At 50.0% G+C, this 7949-nt stretch overlaps 1 protein-coding gene across 1 annotated transcript in view; it reads right to left on the reverse strand.

Annotated features, from left to right (window-relative positions):
• CASZ1 (castor zinc finger 1) overlaps nucleotides 1-6385 on the reverse strand; it is a 153404-nt gene extending 147019 nt beyond the window's left edge. Inside the window, exon 1 of the mRNA XM_053207041.1 lies at nucleotides 6256-6385. The gene's annotated coding sequence lies outside the window, so the exon portion shown is untranslated. The remainder of the gene's footprint in view (nucleotides 1-6255) is intronic.
• Between the last annotated feature and the right edge of the window lie 1564 nt (nucleotides 6386-7949).

Below are 7949 nucleotides of genomic sequence, written 5' to 3' on the forward strand. Positions count from 1 at the left end.
CTGCTTTGCACTTATTCTTTGCAAGGGAGTTCTTCATTCAGCCCATTGTGCAGGAAATAAATCCTTAAGTGAGCAAGATAGACCATGAAGAATGAACTTGACTGGGACTGGGGGGGGGGGGGTGCGGTGAAGGTAATGAACATTAAAACAAATGAATAATATTTCAGAGAGTGAAAGGACCCATGAAGAAAATAATGCAAGGAAATAGGATAACGTGTTTGGGGAGAGCTAATTTACCTCTCTCAGGTGACAGGAGGGCCTCTTTGAGGGGAGGAGACCTTCCTATTCCACCAGAGAAGCCACCCCCTTTTCTCCCTTTGCCCCTGCTGCCCACCTCCCAGTTGGTCTGAGGTGGCCATACTGGGCTGAGCTTGGAGGTCAGCTACAGTCCTGGCCCCATGGTCCTGCCTTTCTCCATCAGGCCACCCCTGTCCGATGAGGCAGTGAGTCATTGTACCTGTTTTTTCTTCTTAACAACAGCATGATGGAAATAACGTCAGACGTGAAAGAAATGGATAAACACTCAGACTGAGAGAGAAGTGAAAAATTGACCACAATAGTAAACGAAATAGCTAAATGATTTGTCGAATAAATGAATACAAATTCAAAGTATGACCCACAGTTTGGAGACGTGCTCAACAGAATGCATTAAACTAAGAGGAAATACCGCAGGCTGGTAAATGTTATTGCAGGCTGGTAGGTAGACTTTGGGGCCTAATCTGCAAGGTTTCGGCAAAGCTTCTCAGGACTGGAAGTAACCAGAAGCCCTGGATGGTAATTACCCAAGACAGATATCTGCTGGGATGCGTTCCATGCCCTGCTTTAAGCTTGAAATTAATTGGTTAATGGATAGAGACTAGGGACTCCATGGTCCTCTGGCCGTGAGTGGCCAGGATTGGCCCTGTCCCCTAATAAAGCCTCCAGATTTGGGAGAGGAGGCCCAACCATCCCCATATCCCTTAGTTGCTGAGTGATCTCTACTTCTTTTAAATTGGCTGAGAAAAAAAAAAAAAAAAAAAAACAACCTCAAAAATAGACCTTGTCTCCTTACCACCTGGAATGGGTCTGAGAATCCCATGTTTGGGATTAGTCCACACCAGAAGGCCAGATTTAGGAGTGAGACACACTTCTCAGGTTCATTTCGTCTTCTCCCCTCTTTACCCCCGTAATTAATAGGAAGCAGCAACACCCTGACAGTTCCCGTGGACCACTGACCCATTGCCACCCCACACCATCAAATCAGTCCTCAGTTCCAGGAACTGGCTGCTGGCCTGCCTCGCCTAAGACCCTGTGCCTGGTGACTCAGCAGAGCACACAGCCCCAAAGAGCTCAAGCCCTATCCTGCCACTGTGCAGAAGGAGAAACTGAGGCACAGTGAGGGTAGTGACCTGAGAAGTGGCGAGGCAGGTTTTCTCGCTACTGATTCGAGGCTAATTCCACTCCTGGGGCCGTATAAAGAAGTGGGTGACAGCTTGTGTTTGGTGGTCAGACCCCAGTCACTCCCCAGCAAGGTGATCTTGGTAAGGCATTTTGACCCCTCTGTGCCTCAGTTTCCTCAACAGTAAAATGGGGATAATAAAAACGTACTACTGCCTGGGCTTGTTGAGAGGCGAAAATGAGTTAATGCAGGAAAAGTGCCTGAGCCAAGCTAGTGATCGATAAATGCCAGTAATTGTCATTGCTCCTTGGGACATCCAGTGCTCCTTCCACTTCTCATTTCTTCCTGCCCTCTCTCCCTTCTTTGCCTCTGTCCTTTCTTCCTCCAGAATGCACTGGAGGAGTCCTGCTCGCTCGCTCGTGTTCATTCGGCAGGCCTCTGTGGAGCCCCAGCGAAAAGTAAGCAGGTCCTTGCCAGGGAAGACAGGTGAACCAGCCAGGCCCTGCCTCTGAGGAGCTGCCGAGAAACTCACTGGTTTTCTCCTTCTCGCTTTCTCACTAGAAGGTTCACCCCTCCCAACAGCCACCTCTCAAGCCACGAACTTTTATTAAGACATTTATTCTTCCCTCCGTGTTTTTTTCTCAGATACTTTGCAATTCTCTCATCCTCCAGGGAGTCTTTCTACCTCCTCTGAAGGAACCTCATCTGGGGAGGGAGGAGCTGGAAACTGGCAAGGGAGGGAGGAGGACCCCTCCTCCAACTCAGAAAAAGCGATTTTTCTTTTTTAAAACAAAGCAAGGGGCTGAGAGAGAACGCCACACCCGAAAAGTAGCCCCTGATCTCGCAAGCTGTCTCTGGGTGCTTCATTCCCCACCCCTCAAGCCCTTTGCAGAGACAGATCACATGCTTTTTTCCTCATCTGCTTCTTTTAGCATTTTCTGAGCTTTTCCTAAAATAAAATACCCGACCCCTGTCAGTCACATTACCCTGACACACCAGCTTCTGGAAAATGCTAAGCTTGTCCCTACCTCAGGGCCTTTGCACTGGTTCCCTCTGCCTGGATGGCCCTTTGTTGCGCTTGCTTCCTTGGCATCACTCAGATCTCTGCTCATATGTCACCTCCTCAGGGAGGCTTTCTCCCTAAAGTAGTTCTCCAGCTTTCTCTCTCACTTTTACCCTGTTGGAGTGTTTACACTGATTTTGCTTATTCATTTGTTTTCGTATTTCCTGTCCAGTTGCCCCTGCTAGAATGGGAGCTCTTTGGAGACAGGGACTTTGTTCTGCGTCCCTCGAACAGTGCCTGGCACATAGCAGGCCTTCGCTCTCTGTGAGGCAGGCACTGAATCAAGAGAAGCCTACATGGTCCCTGTCCTTGAGGGGCCTGTGCTTTAGGAAGATAACTACAAAGTTCCCAGGACAAAGTATGGGGGAAAGAGGAGGGGCTGGTACAACCCAGGAGCTGCCAGGAGTTGCCTGCTTGACACAGGGGCTTCGCAGAATTTCCCACTCCCTGGCATTAGGCCAGGGGTCGGCAGTGGGGAAATAGATAGTTCTGGCAAACTATGCCCCAACTATGGCCCTTCGTAGGCAGGAGGGGAAGGACGGTCGGCTAAGGCCCCTGTTGAGGTCATCCATCTGGCCCCCTGCCTCCACTGAGAGCCTCTTCTACTTCTGAATCTCCAGAGATGAGCCCCCTCCCCCTGTCCTCACCACCTTCCCCACTGGACCCTGAGCTTCCTGAGTGGGGGCTCTGCATCTTGGTTGCAGAAGGCCGAGGTGCCAAACACGGGGCCTGGCACCCAGGAGGCTCCTGATGACTGATTGTTGAACAAATAAATGCGTCTGTCTCAGTTTGTGTAATTGGGAAAGACTTGAAAGGAATCACAGCTCAGTTTCCCGGTCACAGTTTTTTGGTTTCGGGTCCTCCGCGGTGACGGAAAGCGACACCTAATCATACGTCAATCGCTATTATTTGCTGAGTGGCTGTTATGCGCCAGGCACCATGCTAAGCACTCGTATCGTCTTATTAGATCCTCACCACAACGGTAACGAGGGGGGTATACCTAACGTACCCATCATACAGATGAGGACAGCAATGCACAGAGAATAACTTTCCCAAAGCTGAACTGGGCTGTCTGACTCCAGAGCCAATGCTTTTCTCCGTCAGGACGAGCTGCTTGGGCCGGGAGGTGACAAAAGCCTCAGTCCCCGACTTAGTCCAGAGCAACAAGCATATTTTACCTTTACTCTGAGCTCATCACGAGACGAAACTCGAACGCGAGTGTGCTGGGAGAGGAGAGAGGAAGTAGAACAGATGCGTCCTTCAACTGGAAGTCTTACCCGAATCTAGGAAAAGACAAAAAAGGAACCAAAGAGATCGCAGGGCCGAGCACCAGACTTTGTACACGGTAGACACTCAATAAATGTTGACAAAGAAGGACTATTTCTAAATGAAAGAATTACAGACTAGGTGCTTTGTCTCCTGTTTTCCTAAGCTGCTCCTGGTTTTGAGATTTTCCTTGGGCGAGGTCTGTTTCTCGGGGTCACTGGGCCTAGCCTGGTGCTACCAGCACAGTGGGTGCTCAATAGATGCTTAGTAACTGAATAATTAAACAAATGCCCAAGATAAGTGATTATGGTGATTACTGGGCAAGCTGTAATTAAAAATAAAAAAAAAAGCTGAGTGCATTTCTTTTATTTACGAGTGTCTCTCCTGGGAGTCCTGGGAAGGGAGAGTGGGAGAGGGGTTTTTTCCCCAAAGCTAAGCTTGGTTCCTGAATCCCATCCAAGTTTGATGAACTTGACAAATCCTTCCACCGCCCGTTTTCCTCGTTCGTTTTGCAAAGTACCCGATTATTTGTTTCCGACTTTGCACATAATACATGTTTATCGTAGAAAATTCAGAAAATACCGACAAACAGGAAGAAGAAAATGTACATCATCGGTAACCCCACCGTCCATGAATGATCGCCCTTGATGTTCCTGTGTACTTCCTGCCAGTCTAGGTTTTCTTGTTGCTTTGTCTGTTATGCTTTTTTTCACTCTGTCTTCTTTTAGACCATCAGAATCACGCTGAATACACACCGGTGGTGGTTGGTTTTTTAGCCCGCCACATACACGCAGCACAAACATTTTCTAATGTCACTGACTATTCTTCCCCAACAGGATTTTTGATGGCTGTATTGTAGAGCTGCTCACCATCTGCTTACCCATTCCCTGACTCTTGGAAATTTTGGACATCAGACTCATTTCCAACACTTTTCCATTAGTATAAATAACTCCGATGAATATCCTGGTCCAGAAATAATCGCGCGCCGTCCTTAAAGTGGCATTGTTGAATAAACAAAGTACGCACATTTCAAAGCTTTTTGTTCCTGTTGCCAAATGCCCCTCGGCCCCGGGGGAGGCTGGGTGGGTTTGCTCTCCCACTGGCAGCATTCTCTGCCTGAGATGTCCAACCTCTGGTATTCTCTGTCTCTCTTTTTTTTAACCCCTGTTCATTTAACGGGTGACAGAGTCTGTGATTCTAGTAATGAATCCTTATTAGAACCACGCTGGCCACAAGCAGGGGCTGTTTCAAGGTTTGAGCGGCCTTGTTCAGACCCATAGCCTCGGGCAGGGATGAGCAGAGGGCAGCTTCCCGAAGCGTAGCTCTTTTGCAGACTGTCTACCTGAGCCCAGGCTTCTCGGGCATCTGCTCAACTGTTGGGGGTGGAGGGGTGGGGTCTATCTCAGTCTTGCAGCCTCCACCGAGATGAGCTCTGTCTTCCTCCTACCTCTCTGCGCCCACACCTTCCAGAAACCTCTCTTGACAGAGGAGCCTTCGGGATTTCTGTGCCATAAATACGATCTGTTTTCCGAGCTCAAGATCCACACATCGTACCTGCTTTTCTTTCCCCGCCCGGGCTCTCTCACGCAGCTCCCGTTCAGGCTTCTCCTTTCTAGTGTGTTCTAATTAACTCACTTTTTTTGAGGATTTATGTTTACCCCTGCCTGGTAACGAGAAGAGTTGCAGGTGACTAATTTTTTCCCTTTTAGGAAATATTCTCCAGCTCCAGGGGCTCTCATCTCTATGACCCCTTCCAGTTTTAAAATCCTCTGAACCATCTAACTTAAAAAAAAAAAATAGCTTTAAATTTCGGGGGGCAAAAAAAAAGGGTAATTCACACTCCATGTTAACAGTTCAGGAAACCCAGAGAAATACAAATATAAATATAATGCGGAAGATTTTTTTAAAAACACCCACGAGCAGAGAGTCGTGTATTTGGGTGTGCATTGGATTAAACGATTAGAAGAATGAATTGAAAGGAAACCCACTGGGTACCTCTTTGGGGGCCCGCCCCAGCGGGCTGCCTGGGCGAGTTGAGGATGTGTGTGTGGATAGGAGTGTCTTTCGTGCCTGGCACTGAGGGGTATGGTTGGTTTTATCTGCGACGGGAGAGGGTGCACCTGAGTGTGTCCACCTGTGTGGGGCTACACGTCCCTTTAAAGGAGGGTTTGGTCACGGAGGTACGGCTGTGCTCTGTTTGCACACGGGAAGACTGTGCTCAACAGACACCTGAATGCAGAAAAGTAAAGCCAGGTGAAGGGCAGGGCTGACTGCTGACGTCACCTCTTACCCAAAGATCCACGGGCAACACCTGACCCCTCCCCTGCCTGCCAGGGAGGGGCAGGCCTGGCACTGGGGCTCTGGTGAGCAAGGGAAACCAAGTGATGGAGAACTGGAAGGGACCACCTGTCCTCAGAGCAAAAGCCACGTTCCCGCGGCCTTGTGGCTCCTGCCACACAGCGAGTACAACCTTATCACAGTGTGCCCAACCGCCCCCCCCCCCACCCCGGTTCTGCCCACCTGGCCCAGATCTCAAGTCAGCACAGACCTCTGAGGGTAGACGCGAAATGGACCGGTCATGGTAGGGCTGCCTCAGCCCTGGGATGCAGTCCTGCCTGAGGTTGGCGCGGCCGGGCCACCGCAAAAGGAACCTGTCCTAAGACTCCGGAAGTAGCCATGCTTTCTCCCGACTGGCACCTGCCAGCCGCCGCCCATGGCACGTTGTCTCACGGAGGGTGGGGCTGGCCGGGGAGGCAGGAAAGAGCTGTTTTGCTGATGAGGTGCACTTGTGTCACACGGACAGGAGTGCCAGGTAGCTGAATGTGGGTGGGGGAGGGCTGCCCCGCTGTGCCAGCCTGGCCCGGATGTGAGCGATGGCCCGCCCGCCTCTCCAGCCTCACCTGTCAACATTCTCTCTGTCGTGCGCCTGTACACCCTCTCCTCCAGCCGCAGGGAGCTGCCTAGAGATCCGCCAGGCCTTTGCCCAGGCCTCTCTTCCCTTTCTTCACTTGTCCTCCTCCCACTCGCCCATTAAGACCGAAGCAGGGGGCCCTGGGTGGCTCAGTCGGTTGAGTGTCTGTCGTCAGCTCAGGTCACGATCTCGCGGTTTTTGAGTTCAAGCCTGCCATGGGGCTCTGGGCTGACAGCTCAGAGCCTGGAGCCTGCTTCGGATGCTGTGTCTCCCTCTCTCTCTGCCCTTCCCCTGCTCATGCTCTGTGTCTCTCGGTCTCAAAAATAAATAACCATTAAAAAAAAAAAAAAAAAAAAAAAAGACCAAAGCAGGTATCACCTCTTCCGAGGAGCCTTCCTTGATGTCCCCCTGCCCCAAATTGGCTTGGATGCCTCTAGCTGGGCATCCCACAGCCCCCTTGTTTCCTCTGTCACCGTATTTATCACCCCGTATTACAATTATCTTCTCCCAGCAGACTGCGTGTGTGTGTGTATGTGTGTGCGCGATTTTTAAGTCTATGTTTAAATAATGGGTGTATTGGAGCGTGGATTTCCCAACCGGGTAACATGGGTTCCCATCCTACCTCTGCTACTTACCAGCTTACTACATACTAGCAGTTTGACCTTGGGCAGGTTTCCCAACCTCCCTCAGCTTACACTACCCATCTGTAAAATGGCAACAAAATCAGTATCTGCCCCACAGCACTGTCAGAAGGATTCATCAAGATAATTCATACAAAACACTTAGCCTGGATTCACACATAATAATGATTATTATTATTCCCAGAATCTGGCAAAATGCTTAGGAAATGTCAGCCGAAGGAGCAGCGTCCCCGTGTCTGATGCACACGTGTGTGTGAATGTGTGGTATATACCAGGGTGTGGTGGCCTGGAGGGGAGAACCAGCATTTAGAAGGAGGCAGGTCCTGTATGAATATGTGTGTCCACTCTGAAGGGTAATGGGCTGGTTATTTATGGTCATGGCTTAAGAAAAAAAAAAAAGACAAACCAGTGTTCAGTAATGACAAAGTAATTACCTTTTTATTATTTTTTCAATAGGATTCAGAGGGAGTGTGGGCCTTGGCTGTGGCCAGAACAGCCTGGCTTTGAGAATATCCTGATGCTTTGAGCTATCCCCATTCCAACTGCCCAAACAGGGGAAAGGCTGGGGAGGGCTAAATGGTGTTCCTAAACATGTGGGGGGCCAAAAACAGCGGGAGAGGGGCTGCCCAGACCTCAAAATAGGAGCTCCGGAGGTAGAGTTCTTCCGCGTTCTGGCTGAATTCTCTGCAG

The sequence above is a fragment of the Acinonyx jubatus genome, chromosome C1 (assembly GCF_027475565.1).
Source record: "Acinonyx jubatus isolate Ajub_Pintada_27869175 chromosome C1, VMU_Ajub_asm_v1.0, whole genome shotgun sequence".
NCBI classification, from domain to species: Eukaryota; Metazoa; Chordata; class Mammalia; order Carnivora; family Felidae; genus Acinonyx; species Acinonyx jubatus.